The sequence below is a fragment of the Oculina patagonica genome, chromosome 14, assembly GCF_052425735.1.
Source record: "Oculina patagonica isolate OP01 chromosome 14, crgOcupat, whole genome shotgun sequence".
Classification (NCBI taxonomy): domain Eukaryota; kingdom Metazoa; phylum Cnidaria; class Anthozoa; order Scleractinia; family Oculinidae; genus Oculina; species Oculina patagonica.
Window position 1 is genome coordinate 13175230 of NC_135771.1, and position 22400 is coordinate 13197629.

The window sequence follows — 22400 nt, forward strand, 5'->3', positions numbered from 1 at the left end:
TAAAAGATGTTCGATACAACTAAAAGATATTTGATACAACTAAAAGATGTTCGTTACAACTAAAAGATAAAAGTAAAAGATGTTTGTTTCAAATAAAAGGTGAGGAAGCGGAAATGAATTTTGAAAACAGGAAGTGACATTTTACCCAGGTTCCAAGCGATCCAACGCACATACAAAATGGCTTCTGGTGGAGCTGCGAAATGGCTGCCAGATTCACTAGATACAGAAAGAGTTTTTTTGGATTTACTGCAGGCCAATAACAAGTGCAGCCACTCAATTCGATTCTTCGAAGTTCTTCATTCGTAGACTGGACGAATAGGAAAGAACTTTAAATGTTCTAACTGTAAGAATAGAAAAGTCATACGCACAGGAAACTTGCTTAATCGGGTACTTACACCAACTACTAGGTATCCTAGGCGAGCTACGACTGAAGTCACTTCGAGAGAATCGCCGAAGAATCCAAAAGGAATCTTGATCCATTCGAAGAGTCGGTTACTTAGTCAGTCTATTGTATTGGTAAAAAGGAACGGTGAAGTGTAAAGACCATCCAATAGCAGTTGGAAACACTACATGTAAGTAACCGACTTCGGCGATTCTCTCAAAGTGACTTCATAGCTCGCCTAGGATGTATATCTCCTGTGCGTATGTCCAGTCTACGAATGAAGAACGTCGAAGAATCGAATTAAGTGGCTTTGGTGTTTCGTTGTTGCTGTGCACTTGTTATTAGCCTGTTAAAATAAAATGGAAAAAACCGTTCTGTATCTGGCAGCCATATCGCAGCTCCACCAAAAGCCATTTTGTATGTGCGTTGGATCGCAGGAAACCTGGGTAAAATGTCACTTTCTATTTTCAAATTACATTTCCGCTTCCTCATCTTTTATTTGAAACAAACATCTTTTAGTTGGATCGAATATCTTTTAAAATTTAGTTGTAACAAACATCTTTTAGTTGTATCAAATACTTTGTATCTTTTAGTTGTATCGAACATCTTTTAGTTGTATCGAACATCTTTTAGTTCACACAACATCGATGTATGCAACATATCATTGATGTATAGTCATTCGTTATTTAGTCCGTAAAAGGCCGCCATACTCCTGTGTATGGTAGCTCGATAATAATTGCCTAGTTTCCAGCGTTCAAAAGGTCATCATTATAATTGACGTGAGCATTTACACCCGTTTTTAGGAAAATCTGTCACTAAGTGCTTACAGTACAATGGAGTAACAGTCACTATTTCAAGTGCTTTTATTGCAAAATCTGTTTCAAGAGTCATCATCAAAATGGTGAAAAATCTGAAAGAAAACGATGTGAAGTTCTTCAACCCTTGTTGTAATGAACATGCTTTTTGTAAATCGTCACGCAATCTTGTCCAAATGTTTAATCGTTTCTGCTTTTACGGACAATACGGAAGAAGTAACATCAACTCCTGTTCATACTTTAAATTTTGTGAAGCATATAACATTTATGACTGTTTCGTTTTCATCCATAATCATCCACGATGCCCCTAGCTTGCTATAAGCATTTTAAATTAAACTCCCGAACACAAACCTCTAACCAATTTTAACCGGCTTACGAAAACCGCGCAATCTGTATCACTATGCCATACGGCATTAGACTCATGTCACCCTTGGTGACCTATTTTTGAATTCGTCCTCCGCTAAGTGATCTGGTCCGCTAAATTTACATTTGGAAGCTATGATTTGCACAAAGAAAGCAAGTTTAAACTGTATTTGATTTTGTTGACGTCTTATGCCTATCAACAGGTTATATAGACGCAAAGAAAGAAGAAAAAATAGTAAAATCATCGACTGAGCTCATTGCGTGACCTGCGTCACGTTATGAATTTTCTTGTCAATAATTGAATTAAAAAGATCGGAGGAAAGATTTGTTTGTTAGGACTCTTACATTTCAAATTTAAAATTCAAGATTAAGATAATATCATTCACTTTAATACCTGAAATTGGGAATGACTTGTATATTTTATTTACTCGCGTAACTTACGTCAAAAATATAAATCGTGTAGTTATTATTAATTTGGAAGTTTACTTTTTACGAACATAAACGTACATAATTATTAAAACTATGATGGAAATATATCGCTGTTAGCTTCCGTTCAGTTGTCATTAATGGAAATAAAATACGAAAAGTTTCTCATCTTGTTTTAAAACAACTATATAAAAGGTTTCGATCGTGCAAAATCCATTCATTCATTCAGATGTACATCACAAAATTAGATTAAAGAGACCGAACATGTACACAGCGACAGGACCCGGCGCCAGGACATTTAACACAAAGCACGAAATTATTCGGCTGAAATTTAAAAATAGAATAACCCTTTACAGTTGTGCCTCTCTTGTTGGTGGGGCTTGGAGTCCAAGCCCAGAAAATCCAGAATTTGTCCAGTTTGTAAATTACCATGCAAAAGCACACTTCAAATTTTGTTACAGCTTGTCTGACAGAAACTGAAAGCATCGATAGCGAAGGAAAATTGTTAGTTGCCCGTGCAGGTAAGGTAAAATATTTGGTATATAACTGCCAAAACGAATATCAGGCATCACTGGCTGAAAACCAACGTCTGTCACTTAATGCCTTCTCAAAAGTGTCAGTCTACAGAACGAGTGGTTTAGCGCGGCGCGAAGGATCAAGCGGATAAACAACTGTACCACTTAGCAATCGCGTGCGCGCTCTTGTGTTTGCACTCGCCTGCTCGCACGTTTACATACGCTTTCTATCCCTTGAGCAACACCGCTTGTTCTGAAGGCTAGTAGGGTAAGGTCAACTGTCATTTTATTACTTAAAACCAAAAGCGATTTTCACAATATTAAAGAAAGTGTTTTAACTTAAAAGTCTAGGAAATACTATAGTAGTCATGTAAGCTATTATTCATTAAATTTTTACTTGGAAGTTGTTACTGTGGGCTTAAAACAAAATTAAGTAACAGAAAGTTAATGCTTATGTGATCTAGCTCAAAAAAGCATACCCGTCTCTTGTAAAACAGAGTAGGGTTGCTTGCAGTTCCGCGATCGTCCCTGAGTAAAAGAAGGCTTATGGCTCGCAATTTCCATTGCTATAGAACATCTTGCTCTCCAGTCCGCCAGCGAAAGAGCGTGTTCTTGTATTTATGGCAAACTGTCATATGTTCTTGGCATTCTTGCGCTACAAAAATCCTAAGGTATTGGATAGTTAAGCTTGTATTAATTCAGATACCCATACAGTATGTTGCCCTATTTCCCGGACACCCCTATTTCCGGACACTTCGACTTAAAAATTTCGTATATCGTCGTAACAGTAAAATTAAGTTAAACAAAAAGTTCAGAAGACTTAGCGATTAGTCTGCTTTCATTTGCTCTTTTTCGGCCGAGCTGCGCTCCGTTTAGAGGGGAAAATTCAAGTTTTCGTGGAGGTAGGTAAAAAAATTTTTCTTCGTAAATCCGGTTTTACAGCGCGTCAAACTACATCGTTTCAATAAAGCGCTCTGCTCTCGCAAAGTGCGCGATATATTATATTTATTTATATATTAAAGTAAAGGTAAAAGGACTAGGTTTATCAGCATATAATAAATTTTCAGTTTTCGCTCTTAATTCCCGAGCACGGTCACCAAAGAGTTAAGTTGAATTTTTGATGAGGTGTGCCTAATTCCGGACGCATACCTACAGCAAACTTGTTTACCTATTTGAAAACAATTTTATGGAATAGGTCTTGAAAAACAAGCATTTTTGTAACTGTCTGTGCTGTATTAAAGCTTCGATACCTGTTTTGGTATTGATTAATCTTCCTTGGCGAACTTCGTTTCAAGTGGCCGAAACATTCGCTGAACATTGTTTATGTCAATGGCCTGATGATTTCCTCGCTAAAATTGAAAGAAAAATGCTTTAAATTTTGCCTGAAAGACAATTTTTCAAAAGAATAATCATTTATTCAGCCCTAATGACTTATATTTTGCCATGATCGGGAATAATATTTCCGAGAGAAAGGGAGTATTTTCCTCGTAACGATCGTCCGGAATTAGGGCAACTCGTCCGGAATTAGGGCACCGAATTTGACCAACTCTTTCCATGATTACAAAGAAGCCAAAGAGATTTAGAAGTTAAAACTCCACGACCTACTTACCAGCAGTGGAAGCTACATTGTGGGTAAGTTTCAGCTCGTAAGTGCTGTTTTGAGGTTAGATATTTTGGTTAGTGCAAAAAGTGTCCGGTAATAGGGCAACATACTGTACATAAAAGTGGTTCAAAGAAAAAAAAAAATTTAACTTACCTGCACGGGCAACTAACAATTTTCCTTCGCTATCGATGCTTTCAGTTTCTGTCAGACAAGCTGTAACAAAATTTGAAGTGTGCTTTTGCATGGTAATTTACAAACTGGACAAATTCTGGATTTTCTGGGCTTGGACTCCAAGCCCCACCAACAAGAGAGGCACAACTGTAAAGGGTTATTCTATTTTTAAATTTCAGCCGAATAATTTCGTGCTTTGTGTTAAATGTCCTGGCGCCGGGTCCTGTCGCTGTGTACATGTTCGGTCTCTTTAATCTAATTTTGTGATGTACATCTGAATGAATGAATGGATTTTGCACGATCGAAACCTTTTATATAGTTGTTTTAAAACAAGATGAGAAACTTTTCGTATTTTATTTCCATTAATGACAACTGAACGGAAGCTAACAGCGATATATTTCCATCATAGTTTTAATAATTATGTACGTTTATGTTCGTAAAAAGTAAACTTCCAAATTAATAATAACTACACGATTTATATTTTTGACGTAAGTTACGCGAGTAAATAAAATATACAAGTCATTCCCAATTTCAGGTATTAAAGTGAATGATATTATCTTAATCTTGAATTTTAAATTTGAAATGTAAGAGTCCTAACAAACAAATCTTTCCTCCGATCTTTTTAATTCAATTATTGACAAGAAAATTCATAACGTGACGCAGGTCACGCAATGAGCTCAGTCGATGATTTTACTATTTTTTCTTCTTTCTTTGCGTCTATATAACCTGTTGATAGGCATAAGACGTCAACAAAATCAAATACAGTTTAAACTTGCTTTCTTTGTGCAAATCATAGCTTCCAAATGTAAATTTAGCGGACCAGATCACTTAGCGGAGGACGAATTCAAAAATTAGCTTTATGCAAATTAGGCACGAGGAGGTCGTAAACTTTCGTTTCTCATTTGTGTGAATCTTGAGTACCCAGATTTTTTATTTAATATTATAACAGAAGAGACATTGAGCTTTTGCACAGTGTTTATTTCGACTCCATATCGGACATATCAAGGTGCTTTTTTGGCCTCCAAAGTTTCTCAATTTTTGCCCTTTCCCGAAGTGCTTGATAAAGCAATATTTTAAAAGGCGAAGGAAACCTCAAAATAGCCGGAAAAAAATGAAAGTTTATGTTGCCTGAAAGAAGAAAGGTCAAGCTATTATTCTAAGTTTATTTCGATTTAAAGCATTGAAAATTGCTCTTATAGGAATATCGAGAACTTTGCCATTTTTACGCATATTTTTTGCATATTTAATGAGCCAAAAACCGTTATTTTCGTTTTTTCTTAATTTCTCGAAAACCATAAATTCCTAGAAGATGAGAATAATATTTTCGAACATAGTTCCCCAAAGGTGTTATTCAGGCAAAGTTTCAAGATTTTCGATTTCCCCAGCCTGTCCAACGATTCTTCATATTCTCAGTCGGAGCCTCTTAAGATCGAACGCCCGCTATTTCAGCCGGTGAGACTTCAACCGCTGAAGTCAATGGAACAAGAACTCTTGAAGTGTAGCAAAAAGCTCCACCGAGAAATCAATGGCTACATCGGATCGACCATACGTACTGCTAAACAGCTATGTTGTGTCAGCAGGAGGGCATTTTGCGTGCGCATGCGTCGATATGGGCTAGTGCGCACGACAGAGAAGTTCTGCTATCGATTGTTTACATATTTTTCACAATTTATGGCCTAATTTTCAGCTCAAAATAAAAGGTGTTTTAAGTTTTATTTGCTGTATACGATACTAAGAGTCCTTGCTTTATCTTCTGACAACAACAAGCATACTTTGGTGTCGGCGTGCCGTTTATCTGATCGACTTTGGCTATGTGTATTAAACATTGCGCGTGGACAAAATGGCGACCGAATGTCGAGAACCTAAATACCTTGCCCATATTTTTAATAGCTGGGAGATCTAAACGGACAAAGCGCTACGGCTACTTAGTACTAAAATATAAAACAGCAGTTTTAACTATACGATGTTATAATCAAGTATCCCCGGTTTGAGCGAGTGGTCATGATTTTGTTCAGATTTTTCATAAAACTGCAATTTCATCGTTCTCACGATGTAAAAATCTCAAAATCTAACCTTGATCTCCAGCGTCTACCGATGATATATGGAGCCTGAAGTACTTGAACTATCGTCTAATGCTGTGAAGGTAGCGTTAAAAAATAGTCTATTGTGGTAATTTTTAGCTTTCTTTAACGTACGTTCTCGCTGGTTTATTCTAACAGAGAAACTATCGTTTGTGATTATCTCCTTAAACTTGAGCATTGGTCAAAATAACTTCACATTTCAATGTACCACAATTATTCCGTTGAACAAGAAAAGAATTACTGAGATCGGTCTTAATTTTAAAGTGTTATGGTAATTCTTTGCTGGTAGACTATTTGTTTACATTTTACTATGTTAATTAGTACATTTTTGGCTCCTTTATCAAAATCTAGCCTTGATCACCAGTCAAAAAATAGCATGAAACGAACAAGCGATATATATATTTTTCAGAAACGTTCTAATAACTGCTGCATAAAATGTCTTAAGAAATAATTTTTAATTATAAACAATGTTATTTTCAAATTTTCATTCAACGTTTGTTTCTTTAAGATTGATGTTCGTTCTGTTATAACGACTGTTTTCCTTCTGTGTCGCCTAAATGTGTTTTAAAGAACTGCTGTTCTTGTTCCAGGAAACCCTGTTTGCCAGTCGAGGACAAGTTGGCTGTGCTTTAGAGTCATCAGTGAGCTGCATTATCATGTGCAGAACACCCAAACATGTCTTTCCCCTCAGGGAAAACCCTTTTCTTTAGTGGCCGTCCTTTTAGGCAAAAAATCTCCGGACAAGCTATAACATTGCTCGCACTCTGCCTGTATTACAGCAATTGATTTGATGTGAAGTTTTGATCCTAATATATCACACTCCAGCACACGAATAAATGTTTTCCTCTTTTTACGGCCTGTTTGATTTTTGTCGGTGAAGGCTTTCCTACCTGTCCCACATATTTTCCCATTATTTGCAACAACGATCCCGAAGCAGGCCAGAAAATCTGCTTTATAAGAGCCTTGCCACACACAAAACACTTTTTCTTAGCGAAATTTACGTCTATATTAAATTATGTGACGCTAAACAGTACAAAAAACAAAGTTTGAATCTTCCGCGCCATTTTTATTCCCAAGATCACGCAGTCTTTGTACAGCGGTTGCACGCATGCGCCCGCAAAATGCCCTCCTGCTTGTTGTGTCCCAAGTAAAACTAATTTTTTGAAATGTTTTTGCCGTTAAAACCGGACTCTAGACTGCCTAGGCTCGCAAGCCCTTGCGAAAAATGAAAAGAAAAAAAAACAATAGTGTGTGTTCCTAGTCACATTTTTCGTTGCTGAAAAATTAAGGCTTTTGAATGATTAACACACAACAAAAGGAAACAAGACAAAAAATCTCGTCAGCCATTCCGAAAAATGGTTTGCAAAAAAACAAATTTCGCTAATTAACTGCTTTGTTCAATGAAATATAGCGCTTAAATGCAAAATAAAAATCACGCCAAGATGCTTCTGGTGCAATGCAACGGCTTGGATTTAGTTTCGGATACTCAAGGACTAATATTTCTTGGTAAGTACCTGCTATCAGATTTTTTGTTCTGTGCGAAGGCAGAGCTTTCATATCATGAAGTTCATTGTTAAAGATTGATTCCGTAAAGCTGGTTTCCATGTGATACTTTCGATCTCTGCGATTGCTAGGTTCACTGAAAGAAAGATTTGAGTGATCGTAGCGATCATAATAGCGATCGTTGTCGCAGGGATCGTTGTAGTTCTATCTCGTCAATCGCAGGGTCGTTGAGATCGTTGAGATCATACGGAGATCATGTTACTCACCAGCGATCTAGTAATTTCACTTCTATATTTTGGCGTAAGCATGCCAATAGCTTTCACTTAAAAAACTATAATCGTATTTTATAGTACTAAATACGGTTTACCGCTAGGGTATGGGGGGGGGGGGGGGAGGGAAAGCCGGGCATAGGCCGGGCATGTGAACTTAGCTGAGACTTTCTGTTCAAATACCTAATCCCAGGGCATTCGTTAATGTTCAAAAGAGTAGCTAAACTTCAATAAAAATTCTCGCTTACTTAGTTGTCTAAAAGTTCAAACGCACGAGCAAAAGTCTCGTTTAATTAATTGTCTAAAAGTTTAATGCGCTTGCAAAAGTCTCGCTTACTAAGTTCTCTAAAAGTTTAACGGGCGAGCAAACGTATCGCTTATTTAGCAAAAGTCTTGCTTATTTACGTTAAACTTGAATGCGAGCAAAGTCACGTTAAGTTTAACTGTTATCTTTGCTGTATATCAAGAGGCAGCATCTTGCTTCTTCATATTCCCAAAACTTTCTAAGCTTTATATTAGTTGGCCAGAGTCCTGTTTATTGACCTTGAGTAAGTGCGAGGAATAGTCCCGCTTGCTTTTCTTGTTTGCATAGAGTCAGCAAAAAAAAACCCTGGCTTTAATTGCATCTTAGTTGTTTGCCTTGAGGGAGCAAAACCTAGCTCGTTTATGTTTTAAAACTTAACTTGTGCTCATTTTTCTTATAATAATTTACGTCACCTTTGATGACGAGAAGGAGGCATTTGCTGTGATTAAAAAATGGTATGTGGTGTAGGACCACCACTGTACATTTTTACAGAAGTGCACTCTTCCAAATCTAACGTTTACACTGGTGCACATCTCATATATCAACTCCTATATTCTGCTCCGTAATGTCTCCATAACTGGGCTTTGTGCCCAGTTTGGTATTAGGGTAGCCTCTTATATGCAAATCATGTGGAAAGCAGGCCGAGGGTCCAACGTGTTTGTTACTTCCAGAAAATGCAGTACTGCTCTTGTCTGCCATTGAACTTATGTGGCGTGCACGTTATTTTTCTTACTAAATGCATGGTCTTGGAGAGAGCAATAACAGTGAAACAATATTTAAAAACGTCAATACCGACCACGAATGAAAATCACAAAAACGGTATTGCACTTATCTTGTTTTGTGCGGTTGCCCCTAGATAAATGAATAAATAAATAAATAAAAAATAAATAAATATATAAATAAATAGTGCAAGTAATGCTTACCGATGGTAAGTAGTGCAATTTATAGAAAAAGTAGTTATAGTAAATCATTTTATTGTATAAAGGTACAGTCACGAATTGGCCTGAAAGTTAGTAGAAACGTCCATTTATTCAAATAAAGCATGCTTAAGGTTTGTGACCACTGTTGGAATCGAAGCTTGAGAAAGAAAGATTTGAATTTTAATGGCTCAAACGAACAATGGGCTGCTGTCTAAGGAGACCTCTATGTGGCGCACTATACATTGCATTTATATTTAAAGTATTTTTTACTGTCGGTTTCATTGCGAAGTGAACATGTACATAACGTTAAGAGAAAAATAAACATGTGTTTAGATGTATTTCAGTCGTCATTTTCAATTTCGGACTCTTATTTGTGATCACCTCATCAAAAACTCAGAGACTCAAAGGGCAGTGCAGAATGCAATGGAGTTGACAATTGAGAGTATCATGTTTTATGTTCGTGTTTTTTTTTTTGCTTTATTTTACTTTCAACTAGACGTTGAAACACCACTTGTATTCCTTCCCTGGTTTTTCTTACGCTAATCTTTGGAAACGTAGCACAACACTTTTGTGCGTTTGTACCAAGATACTTTTTTTCCTTAAAAATGCCGTAACGTGATACATTTGTTCGTTTTTGTTTTGTTTCACGGCGACGAGTGTAGCTAACTGTCGTGGGTCGTGGGTCGTGGGTGGAAGTCGTGGGTCGTGGGTGTGGGTAAAGTCGTGGGTGTGGGTAAAAGTCGTGGGTAGCAAAAAAGACTAAAATAAATAAAAAATACTAAACTAAAGTTTGTGACAAAATAGTTCTTTCATGGCTAGTCTGAGATAAACGTTTTGTCCCGGCCAAGGGACTCTTCAGAGGGGTTTCTGCTTAACAAACTTATTGGCTTGTCTGTAAAATAAGGAACACCGCGAAACACACCTGGAACACCGATTTCTTTAAGCGCAGATAAAGTATTATTAAAGTATTAAATAAATATTATGAAATGGAGCATGATCAGTGCTTAATTAGAAGTTTGCGATCAGATCGTTCGCTCACAAATGGACCTAAACTGTAGTTCGCCGATAATATTAACGAAAAGTTCCGAAGTCGTCTGAAGTCCCAACATTTACAAGGTCTCTTCTCTGAGAAAAAACAGCGGAAGAAAGGAGTCATAAATACAATATTCACATGGAAGTTAATATTAAATTTCATTTTATTCCGAGCTGCGATTAGCATCTCGTCTTTGCACAATTTCCCCAAACCAGGAACACCCCGAAACACCCCTGCAACCCTTACGTAAAGCATCGCTCAAGATGCAGTACGTATTTTTTACCTAGTCCGCAGCCAATAGCCCGCGTTTTACACCTCAGTCCGTGATTTTTAACCCATTTAACTAATCAATTTAAATAATAGTAATACTACGTGCTCGTTATAAAAATAAGCACAATAATTTGGAAGAGGTAGGCGCAAAATTATATGCAGTGCGTCGGGTGACTGTTCATAAGAAAGCTTTCGCAAAAGCTCTCACGCTAAGCTCTCGCAATTCCAAGTGTGTAATAGATTGTAGTAAAAATGTTGGCTGCAACATTTCCGAGTCCGAATCGCACATCTTGTCGCTTTGGCCAACAAGCGAGGCCATTACATCAGTTTAATTATAGTAAACAAACCAGAAGCGCCTTTTGTAATCGCAAATGGGCCCATCAAAATTTCCCTCGGAAAAAAATGCCGCTCAGTCTGCAACGCACAATGTCACGCAATATTTAAAAGTCACCGTTCTTGTGGGGTGGGGGAGTGTGCGAGCGCGAAATGCTAATCGCAACTCAGATTAAAATGGAATTTAATATTAATTGCCATGTGAATGTTGTATTTGCTGTATGACTCTTTTCTTCCGCTGTTCTTTTCTCTGACAAGAGGCTTCGCAAATGTTGGGACTTCAGACGGCTTCGGAACTTTTCGTTAACATTACCACAATTACCAGAGATCTTCAGTTTGAGTCCACTTGTGAGCGGTTAATCTGATCGCAAACTTCTAAGCACTGATCATGCTCCATTTCATAATACTTATTTCTTTAATATTTTTACTTTATTTTAATCTTTTAAATTTATTTTAGTCTTTTTTGTTACCCACGACTTTTACCCACACCCACGACCCACGACTTCCACCCACGACCCACGACAGTTAGCTACACTCCACGGCGACATCCATAGCATTTGTTTTCCTTTCTTTAATAAAGCCAAATATTTCATTTTAAGGTCGCGCAGGACCCTCGCGATCATTAGTATGTATTTATTTAAAGAGATGCACGAACTGCCGGACGACTGAAGCCGACAACAAACGAAATATTCATGAGAACGTTTGTTTTTAAACTCTTTTGTACAAGTAATTACTAGTAATTGTTCTCAGCTTTGTGCCACATGCGCTGGAACATAGGGAATTATCATAATTAGATTCACAGCTTTGAATATATCACAAGGTCTTCGGAAGCCTCAAAACCTGCAATTTTGTGTCCAAGTTTTCTCCGCCGATATAGAATTTCAAGAGTTGATTCGCGAGGAACATAAACTTGGTGTACTCTATTGTGCTCTGGCTAGAGCGAATTTTTAAATTTCCTTCTCAAAATGAAGATAGCATGTTTCAAAGTTTAGATTTCACATTTTTACTCTCTTAGAAGCCATTAACTTGTAGCAGCTTTTGAAATCGAAAATTTCGTTCTAGTGGGAGCACAAAAGAAGTTACGATTTATCACTAGGCTATATAATCATTTAATTTGGTCTGCTGTGCTCGCTGAAAACTTGGACACAAAATCGCATTATTTTCAGTTAAACTTTCAAGGGCTTGTAACATCACAGACAACGGTCATCTCTCAGTAAAAGGACAATCATGATGTAATTCCATCATCCCTGAGTATCCTTATTAAATTCTAAAGGAATCGATATTCAAAATGTAGTGAATTAAAGCTTTACAAGATAGCACTCCAACAAGAAATTTGACTAATGAATATATTAATGAGCAAGGGTCCTGCGCGACCTTAATCTAATTAATTCACGGTTTAAACTGCACGAAAGACGTTTCTCAAGAAGTGAGGAACAAATCTAATAAAAAAACATCTCTTTCGAGAGGTTTTTCAAAACGTAGTACAGCTAGGATATTTGTTTCCTGGTTATCAGGAGTTTCAAGCCCAAAGTCCTGGTGCAAGTTTTTGCATTTCCTAATTACGAAAGCGCTGCGAAAGTCTCAAAATCTAATTTAATTAAACTGCGGTTTTCACTTCGTGCCACAGAGTCTGAAGGAATCCTACCGCAAACACGCAACACAAGCAGCGTTCACGAGAGTTCCAGAAAAACGTTGACTAAACTTCGCATGCGTTTGGTGCAAAGTACTTTGCCCTATAAAAGAGAAGTACTACAAGGAGAGCAAAGGGTTTTCTGAAACAAATATATACCTTTGAGATCTTCATATGAAAGTAACGTAGATATGCTCCAGGTTTTACCTGGGGGTACGGTCAGGTGCTCCCTACCCCCTACCCCCTTCACAGAAATAATTAATTAATTGATATTAATTAATTAATTGATTATTAAAGTTTACACCATAGCGCCTTAGCGCGTTAGAGGTTTAGGGGTTTAGCGGACGACAGCCGCAACAAACCATCACAATAGTGCATTCTGCACTAACAAAGCCAACCACGCGTATTAAATTTTGGGTGGCCGCTAAATAAGGGTCAAAACCAATAGAAGACCCTCTTCGGGACGACCAAGAGGTGGCCGCGGTCGCTTAATACAGGTGGCCGCTTAATAGGGGTTTTATTTATAGTATTTAACTGAAAATAATTTGGGGACTTTGATAAAGGGGTGGCCGCTAGTTGGGGTTGGCCGGTGACCTATTGGTTAGTGCACTGGACTCTGGATCGAGCCACACAGCGGTCAAACGCGGCGCGCGTGCGCAGTTCCCACTAAAACTGTTCCATACAAAGGAGTTATAAATTTCCGAAATCTTTCGCTTTAGAGCCAAATGTTAACGCCAGCTATAAAATTTCTTTCACAGTACCTTTTCTATAACGTTTTCCTACAAAAGACTTGCACCCTTTCGCATCAAATTCTTGGAAAGTTAGAAGCGGCAAAAACCGGAAGTGGCATAGTATTGGATTTTTGCGTTTGACCACTGTGAATGAAGTATCGAACGGTCCAACTACAAGCGCTGGCCGTGTCATTGTGTTGTACTTGGCCTATGCTGGGTGGAGAAGTGGAGAAGCGGTGGGGGAGGGGGGTGGTTCGGGTAACCTGCGATGGACTAGCATCCCATCCAGTGGGGAGTAGTACTCTTACGTCGCTTTATGCAATAAAAACCAAATGCTCCGGATATTGGACTTCATTGGCCTGAGCGCAGACTACGTATACTTTGTTTTTAGTTGTTTTTAGCTGTTTTTAGTATTCGAAACCTCGATAACTTGAACCTCCCGCTAAATCAAACCATTTCGATTCCCCTGCAGGTCACTTCTTTACTAATTTTATACCCTTGATAACTCGAAACTCCCGCTTAATCGAATATTTCTGATTCCCTTTGAAGGATCACGTTATTGGGATTCAACTGTATCACTTTCCATTTTCATTGATTGGTTGTATTTTTCGCATTGAGAAATATCTCGCCGGTACAATTCTGATTCACGGACGCATCTGAACATACCAGCTTCCAAACGTGACTTTGAACAATGGAAATCTTGTCCTGTGTAATACACTTGGATAATGTGAGCGCTCTGCTGGCTATAAATGTTTTATTTCAACAATAAGCTGTACATTTTTATGTTTCATCAGTTAAAATAACCACGCGGGCTGTAGCGAAACTTGAACAGGACAAAATACTGTGATTCACCAGCCCCCCTGAAACGCAAGTGATTTACAAGCTTTTCGAATGTTCTCTGAAAAATAGTCAACAGCTATTGGCCAACAAGAGCGCACGCATTATCTTCAAATACTGTAGTAGAGGGTCCTCTCTACCAACTATGCCAGTGCCAGCAACTTTCCTTCCGGGTTCTTTTTCAAAATGGTGAGTTGTTACATAACTGAGGCAGACGTGTTGTAGGTTGGATGTTCAAATCATTAAACATTCACATTCCACGAGACTGATCCTTTTCACCACCTGAATATTCGTCTTTTCTAGATTAAAGTCAGAACATTCTTGTCTTCTTCAAGTGTATATTGATAATGCTATTTAACAATTATTCGCCGAAGGCGAAGTGATTATTGTTGAATAATCCCCGAGACGAAGTCGAGGGGATTATTCAACAATAATCACTGAGCCTGAGGCGAATAATTGTTTTAGTATAATTTCAGAGGTGATTATAAGAGCAAAAACTTCAAAAACGAAAACTTTTATTTCATTTCTTTACAAATAACCTTCAAATTTGTCACGCACCAAAGCACATTGACACAGAGTCTGGCGCGTAAATCACATGGTCAATCTGTCAACTGCACGACACGCAAAAAACTGAATGAAGTTCAGCGTTCGTTTGCAAAGTGTCTCAAAATATCGAAAAAAGAAAGGCTTAAAGTGTTCAACAAAGAAGCCAATTCCGGCCAGTTCAATTCGTAAACTCTTTGTTTACATTGATATTGAATGTAAATGCGCAATTATGGAAATTGCCAGAAGGGAGAATTGATTCAGGATTCAAACCTGTCGACGACACCAGAAAGTTCTCCTCGTGTCGTCCCAACGGCAATCTTTGATCGCTTAAAGAGTGTTGTCCAGGAACTGAAGCCGTGGATGTGGATGAAACTGCGAGAGATGTTTGGGGACTTTCTTCGCCGTTGATGAAGGAACTGATGGCCGACGACATTTCTTTGTACTGCTTGAGGGTTGGTCGCTCACAGTAACTTTCAATACTGGTGTCACTTTTGTGCCCAGTGATGGCCTTGATTTTTCGCGTTTCGATGTTGTTTGCCGACAAGACTGTGACTGTTGTAGCCCTCAAAGAGTGGTTTGTCAGATAAGGGACGATTCCAGCTCTTTCTGTCATCTTTCGCAGCATATTTTCCAAGGGATTGTGCCCGAGTGGTCGCTGGTCGTACCAGATGTTGTCGGTTATCGGATTGAACTTCGCGGAGTTGAGATCTTTTGGCCTTTGGAACAGCGCTTCTGATTTTGGATTTAGATGGCTCAAATACAGCTTCAGGACTTTAACTGGACATCGCCTTGAAGTGGCCAGAGGAAAGATTTTGCCGTCAGAGTGATCTTCCGACCCGTCGAGGCCTCCTGTATGGTTCTTGCTGGTTAACACAGCTCCTGGCTCGCTCTTGTTTAATTCAAAGAACTCTTCTCCATCAGCCGTTTTTACGACGTGAAGCATCGACTTCTTCAATAAATGCTGGTTCTCTCTTCCTCTTTTACCAAAGTAGATAGAGATGAAGAACCAGGCGGATTGAAGTAAAGCGCGAGGATCGCGAGTGTCGGCATCAGTTAACTCTCCTTCTTCGTACAATTTCTCGATGGTTTCTCCAGTTAGTGGATTTTTGTGAACTGTGCCAGCTATTTTTCCTTCGGAGACGAGTTGTTTAAGGTAGGAACTCAGTGTTTTGTTTGCCTCACTGAATTGGTAATTATCGCAAATGGAAAACTTTTTGTTGTGTGGCGGTGACTTTAAATGGCGGTCAAGAGCCGCTCGCAATGACAACAGCGTGCTTTTTTTTGTAAAAACTTCCGTCTTGTCTCCTGACCTAGACGTAGAACTTCGATAAACATTTGTTCATCTCGTTTATTTCCATTGTTTCGAATTCCGTTGTGAATTCGTCTTGTTGTTGAAACCATTCTGTAAATAAAAAAAGCGTTGCAAATATTTTAGTTGTTACGATTGTTTTGATTATTTGTCGCGAGATAAGCAACCACTTTACGGTAGAATTTGACAGGTTTATTTAATTTAATCGGCACAAATTCTAAAACTTACCCCTGAAAAGTGTTACACCAAACTTAGTTGCTACTTTAGTGTTCTTCGGAATGGCATTTTCTTTCATTTCGTTGATTTCCTCCTCCGTAATATTCGCGAAACGCGAGGCAGCCATTTTGAAATCTCCCGCCAAGCTATAATCACCTCGCGCGGGGTGAATATAGCCTCATAAGCCGAGCTTCTCGACCAATCAGAATGCTTCAATTCTTATAATCACCTCTGGAATTATACTAATACTAAGATATTCTCTGTTCGAAGATTTCAGCAGTAAAACTAACTTAACAAGAAGCCGTATGGCTTTATAGACGTGCCTAGTATTTTCGGTTGCTGTTATATTGAAGCGTGACATCCGATATACGATATACGATACTGGGCCGTCAGTAAGGTCAAACGCTGGTTTGTTTACACGGCTTTGAATGTTAGGATATCAGAGTTGTCTGTTTTCTTTCTAATACTAGAACGCATGAAATATAATTTTTCTCTTTCTTTTACATTTTGTTCTAGTCAGTGCTTTCTAACTGTCTGGTTCTTTTTAATTTGCTTTGTGGTCTAAACGAGGATTTCTTGCCGGTTTAGTTAAAAACACTAATAATAAAGGCGTATTACGCACGCAATAAAAATCCCTCTTCCCCATCCTCCCTGCCCCATCTAAGCAATTTCAAGTGGCAGATGGCAGCTGACCCGTAGTAAGCTAATCATACCCCCTCCCCACCAAGGCAAGCCAATCAGATGCGTGACCTTGAAAAGGAAAGGAAAGGAAAGGAAAAAAAACTTGCTGGGTCCGTCTAAATATTTCTTTCAGCCAACTCTTAGTTTCAGTACGACCCCAAAACAGTGCAGAAATTTGCGTTAAGGCATTAAAGACTGTTCTCCGGCACTAAAACATTTTTAAACATATCCCTCCGTTTTCTCTCAGAGAAACAAAATGCGCTTTTTTTGCGTCTAATTTTTTTTTTGGAAACAAGTCAGTTCATACCATGAACTTTGATCCATATCCTTTTTCAAGTTAACAGGTAAAGAACAAACGAGGCCGCTTCTTAAAATTACCAGGTGCCCACAAGCCAGACCGTCAACAAATACACTCTCAAAAGCAAACGTTTGTTTGTTAAACAGCAGAATTCATTTGAATTTTAGAATACTTTAACAGCAGTTAATTTAATTCAAGTTAAAGTTGGATTTTATCTGTTTTTGAGTTCGGAAATTAAGCAGTTTCACTCTCTTCATTCTGTTTATAGCTCCGTAGACGAAACTTATCCAGAATCTGTAGGTTTTCTTGTCCTTATTTTATTAGTAATAATATCAACAGCACAAAATATACATATCCATTGTTTCTGAATTTCCCCAGTGTTTATGTACAGGTGTGAGCGTCAAACGCTCTACGTTATGAAACACGGCGTATTTAAACTAAATCTTGCATCAATTTTTAAAGGATGTTTTATTCTTTTGCGTATTCAGTGTAAGTTATCCTATTTAGAAGTGTGTGTTTTTCAATAAAAGTGGAAAGGATGTATTTGTTAATTTGTTTGACGTACTGAATCCGTCCATTAGCTTCTGAATCTCCACAGTGAAACCGTACCACGTGTGTCAGTTAAAAGTTTTCTGTTTGCATCAAAATATGTCGTCCTACACAACCTTTGTTTTTATATATATTGAAAGTTGCAGTGTGTTACAGTTCTTATAAATATGACACAGTTACGCGAATAGTAAGCTGAGGTTATCACTAAAATCACAAGCAAAACTAATAAAAAAAAATCATTTAATATTTCAAACTTTCACTGAGACAGACTAAAACTCATGTATCTTTTAACCATGTCATTCATAACCACTTTATCTCAAAAAGCATCACTGACGCCTAAGACTGCAGCTTCCTTTAACGAAGATTTTGTTACATCGGCAAAATTATCTTTCGCCTTAAAATGCTGGTTAATTCAGATATGCCTTCTTTGTATCTTTTGTTTCAGAAAACCAAACAAAAGACCTTCCCATTTACTACTGCCTGTGTGTAATTCAAAAGTAAACATGAAAAGCGATGCGTCAAATTGAAATTAATGCATTTATGTTTTCCTTTGTAACAAGATTATAAATCGATATAATTCAAAGGTCATGAGGCTGAATTTATCCCTTTGTGTTTCAAGTAGTAGTATATAAAAATATATATTTTACGATACCTTTAGACTGTTGAAACAAAGCAAAGTAGATAAATACGTATCAGCTTTTGATATGAAGAAGACAATGGAGTAGATTCTTAAGTTGTTTTGGCTTTATTTACTTTTTTCACCAGTTCAAATCACCCACAGGCTATTGTCTCAATATGACAATGGCAAAACTTCAGTGGCTTTTAAAAACTGTTCTAGAATTATATCCTTCCAACTGTTTTACAACGAAAGCAAATTAAAAATTTAAACTTACACTTAAGTTAAAAACAGATATAAGTGTTTATCTCTCGTCTCGCCATGTTTAAAATTTCATTTTAGAGGACCACGCAAAGAAAGCTGTTCTTCGGAGAAGAAAAAAAATCCTTAACAAAGAAAATTAACTTAACTAAAATAATTTTCAACACCAAATGTATAAGATTATGATAAAAATACCGCGCATATTTGTAAAATATTTTCCTAACATTAAAAAAAAAACAAAATTGGTAAGTCATTCTTTATAGCGACGCGTTAAAGAAAAGCGCTGGCGGTACTGTACAATAAAAATTTTCATGAAAGAACAGGATATCGATAAACAATGGCCTAATTTCCGCCCACTGAAATAATTCTTCCAGATGGGACCAACGTATTCAGCACAGTATACTAGAAAACGTAGCCACTAAAATTTTTATCAGTCAGAAAGTTGGAGCAGACAACCAACAACAATCAGCCATGAATCGAACGATAGTTCTACTCGGCTTGCTTGTAGTATGTGCCTTGGTCCGTGAATCAAGCGCTTTTACGGCTGGGATTGGAAATATGGGAATCAATGGAAAACGAGATCTTGCTGTTAAGGTAAGTCAACTTGTAAAAGAAAACCATACCTCGCTAAACTTTAAATCATCACGAAATGTCGAGGCTATAAATTCCATTAAATATAAGCTGTTATCTGTTTCGGCAATTTTGCTCGCGACACTTTTTGACGATGTATAAAGGTTGCTAATCCGGTATGTGATTATAATACAGATGAAATGGCATTGTTTAAGATAATCGTACACTCAAGAAAAAAGATTAAGTTTCGATCAAGTTTGTAAAATTTATGGACTGAGTTTCTGAGAAAAAAAAGAAGAAGAACGAAAGATGAAAAATAAACGATATACAAACTATTTTGAATTAACTAAAATTAAGCAAGCTCAGTTATCGATTTAAATTTACTCAAGGGTGAGAAAAAAAAACCCTTACAAGAAGTGTTCAGTTCTGACAAGCGTGAGAAGAAAGTTTTTAATGCCATAACTGTACTCTATTACAATAAAAATGAATAAAAATTCTGAATCTCGAGTTAAGTCGAGAATAATTCGATTTGAGTTCAACGTTGTGTACAATCACTTAAGCATTTTTTTAGAATTGAAATTATTGATTATCAAAGTTTTCAATCTGGAGCGGTGAAAAACTGAAGGAGTAAAAAGTAGATAGAGCATTTTTCGAAAAGTATGAACGTCACTCAAATAAAAAAAGTAAGCCTGATGTTTCTCTTCGAACTTCAGCTGCTAAATTACTGCACGAAAATTATACATTTGAACTATTGGCCCTTTGGTAAAAAGAAAACAAAAGTTCCCACGTAGCTGATAATTAACTTTCCTCGTAAAAATTTCTTAGGAAAGGACTAAATTAATTTGAAAACTAAATTAAGTTTGCTTGTTTTAACCCATGGATTTTATAAAGCACAATACGACTTCCCAGCATGTCATAGTCGTAGTTACACAGGCGGAAACAATTATGTTTGTGAGAATTTGAAAGAGAATAGAAAGTTGTTGACGGTGGAAGGCAGATTGTTATTTCACTGTTTTGGTCTGCGGTTAATGAATAAACAATTTTTCCCAAAGGCGTATAATGATGTTTTCGCAGGCTTTCTACGTTTTGAATCTAAATTTGAGTTTAATATTATTTTCTCAATTAAAACCATCTGTGTATTATCTAATTGTGTTACTAAGTAATTCAAACGATTTCTAAGCCTCAAATACAATCATTCGTTCTCTTCGTCCCAGTTTCGAAATGTCATTTCATCTAAGTGATCGTCACACGCGTTCCCGTCTTTCCCATATGTTAGCCCTGAGAATTTGCACATCAAGTCTAAATCTCATGATTGATGGTTTCCTTGAAGTATAATCACACTGTTAGGTGAAATAAGATTTTAATTGCTTTTTGAGAATAAAGAATTAAAGCCAGATAGGAAATGAAAATTGTTAAAAACCTACAGCTAGCCAAAACAATGAATTAAGTCTGACAATTGATGAAAACAATTTCAACATTTTTATCACGAGTCAGATTTTTCTTTTTCTTCCATCATCCCTAGTGGTTTGATAAATCAGCTTGTAAACGTAGAAATGCATGACCTAAACTTACTCATATAAATGTACTTTTCTCTTTGTAGACTCGAAGAGAACTTCAGCTGATTTGCCATTATGTGCGAAGTATTATGACTTCCAAGAGGTCTTGGGAAAGCAGACATGAAACGCCATTGTACGTACGAGAGATTTGCGGGCTATGACGTCACAAGCAATGCTGTCTTAACAGCAGGACAATGGACAATTTCGATGACTAAGAAATGTTTTAACAACTACCTTGTGTAAAATAATAACAATAAAAATCTTTGACTCATGTCATTTCTGTAATATAATACGGTATGTGGGTTTTGGTAAAAAAAAAAAAAATCTTATTCAATAATTTTCCCATAACACTAATTTTCACTTATTCTATTTCATCGAAACCAGAATATATTAATATGCTTGGTGCAAAACGTTTCGTATGAAAATGTGTTTTACTCGTTTTCAGCGGTTTCGATACTTCGTGCGAAAGAAAAAAATTGGGATTTTTGGACAGTAGCATGACGCACTTCAGCAAACATCATTCTCGTCCCAAGAGCCGCTTGTCCCTCTTAGCCGGCAGAACCTGGGGCACGAGAAACAAGTGGCTCTGGGGACACATGACTTGGTTGGCTAAATCTTTAACAAAGGAAATTAAAATTTGGCAAATCAAATCAACCGTTTAAAATTCCCTTGTTGTAAGAGAGTTTATTACGGTTGATTTGATTGGCTATATTTAAATTCTCTTTATTAAAAATCTAACCAATCGAATCATGTGTCCCCAGAGCCACTTGTTCCTCGTGCCCCCAGGCTCAGCCGGCTAAGAGAGAAAAGCGGCGCTTTGTTAACTGCAATTCGCCGGTTTACATACTCGATTTATTCTTTCCATCACCTCGCTTCTCTGTTACTTTTCCCCAAAACCGAATACTGCTGTCGAACAAACTACACATTTCAGCTTCATTCAGTTTCGCTTTCGCAAACTTTTTATCAAAATAAAATACTGTGGGAATCAACAATGAGGTTAACGTTATTGAATCGTTAAATGCAAATGTAAATAGCTAAAAATATATGTGTTGTAAGTGCTTTCCAGTCCGTTTTGTGCTCTGTTTTGTTGCGCTGCTACATTGTGCTTTTTTATTATTTCAGATACTCTTCTTTTTTTTGTGATGAACTTTTCCGTGAGTACTGTTCATTTTAGCGAATTTCTTATGTTTGGCCGTTACCTATCATAACTTTTTGTTTGGCAATAAGCTTTTTTAAGCAAACAGATCATTCTTCACTCTTGCCGTAGCTTAGCGATCAACTCAAGATTGGATGCGCGTATAATACAAACACATTTTGCAAGGCAATCATTGAAGGTTTTTAACCAAACACATTAAAGTAGGAAAAAATAAATAAGTTGTTTACCGTCTTAGGGTCGGTCCGTATAGTGAAAAAACTGTGACCAAGGTCTTGAAAATGCTGCCCGAGGCTGCAAACTAGTCATAAAAATTCGTTTTACCAAACAAAAATCATTTTTACTTACTTTCCGTCAAACTCTAAGAAAAATGCTAAAACGTAAAACAGCTCTGAATACTTTTTAGCTAAAAACAATGTTCTTCGTGCACTCAAACAATCCACATGCATGTTTATAAGT

The 22400-nt window shown here is 37.3% G+C and overlaps 1 long non-coding RNA gene across 1 annotated transcript; it reads left to right on the forward strand.

The window, feature by feature from the left end:
• Nucleotides 1-18784: 18784 nt before the first annotated feature.
• LOC144638784 (uncharacterized) lies at nucleotides 18785-21060 on the forward strand. Its single transcript, XR_013568008.1, has 2 exons — nucleotides 18785-19256; nucleotides 20833-21060. It is a non-coding gene; the product is annotated as an uncharacterized LOC144638784 (long non-coding RNA).
• Nucleotides 21061-22400: the final 1340 nt, after the last annotated feature.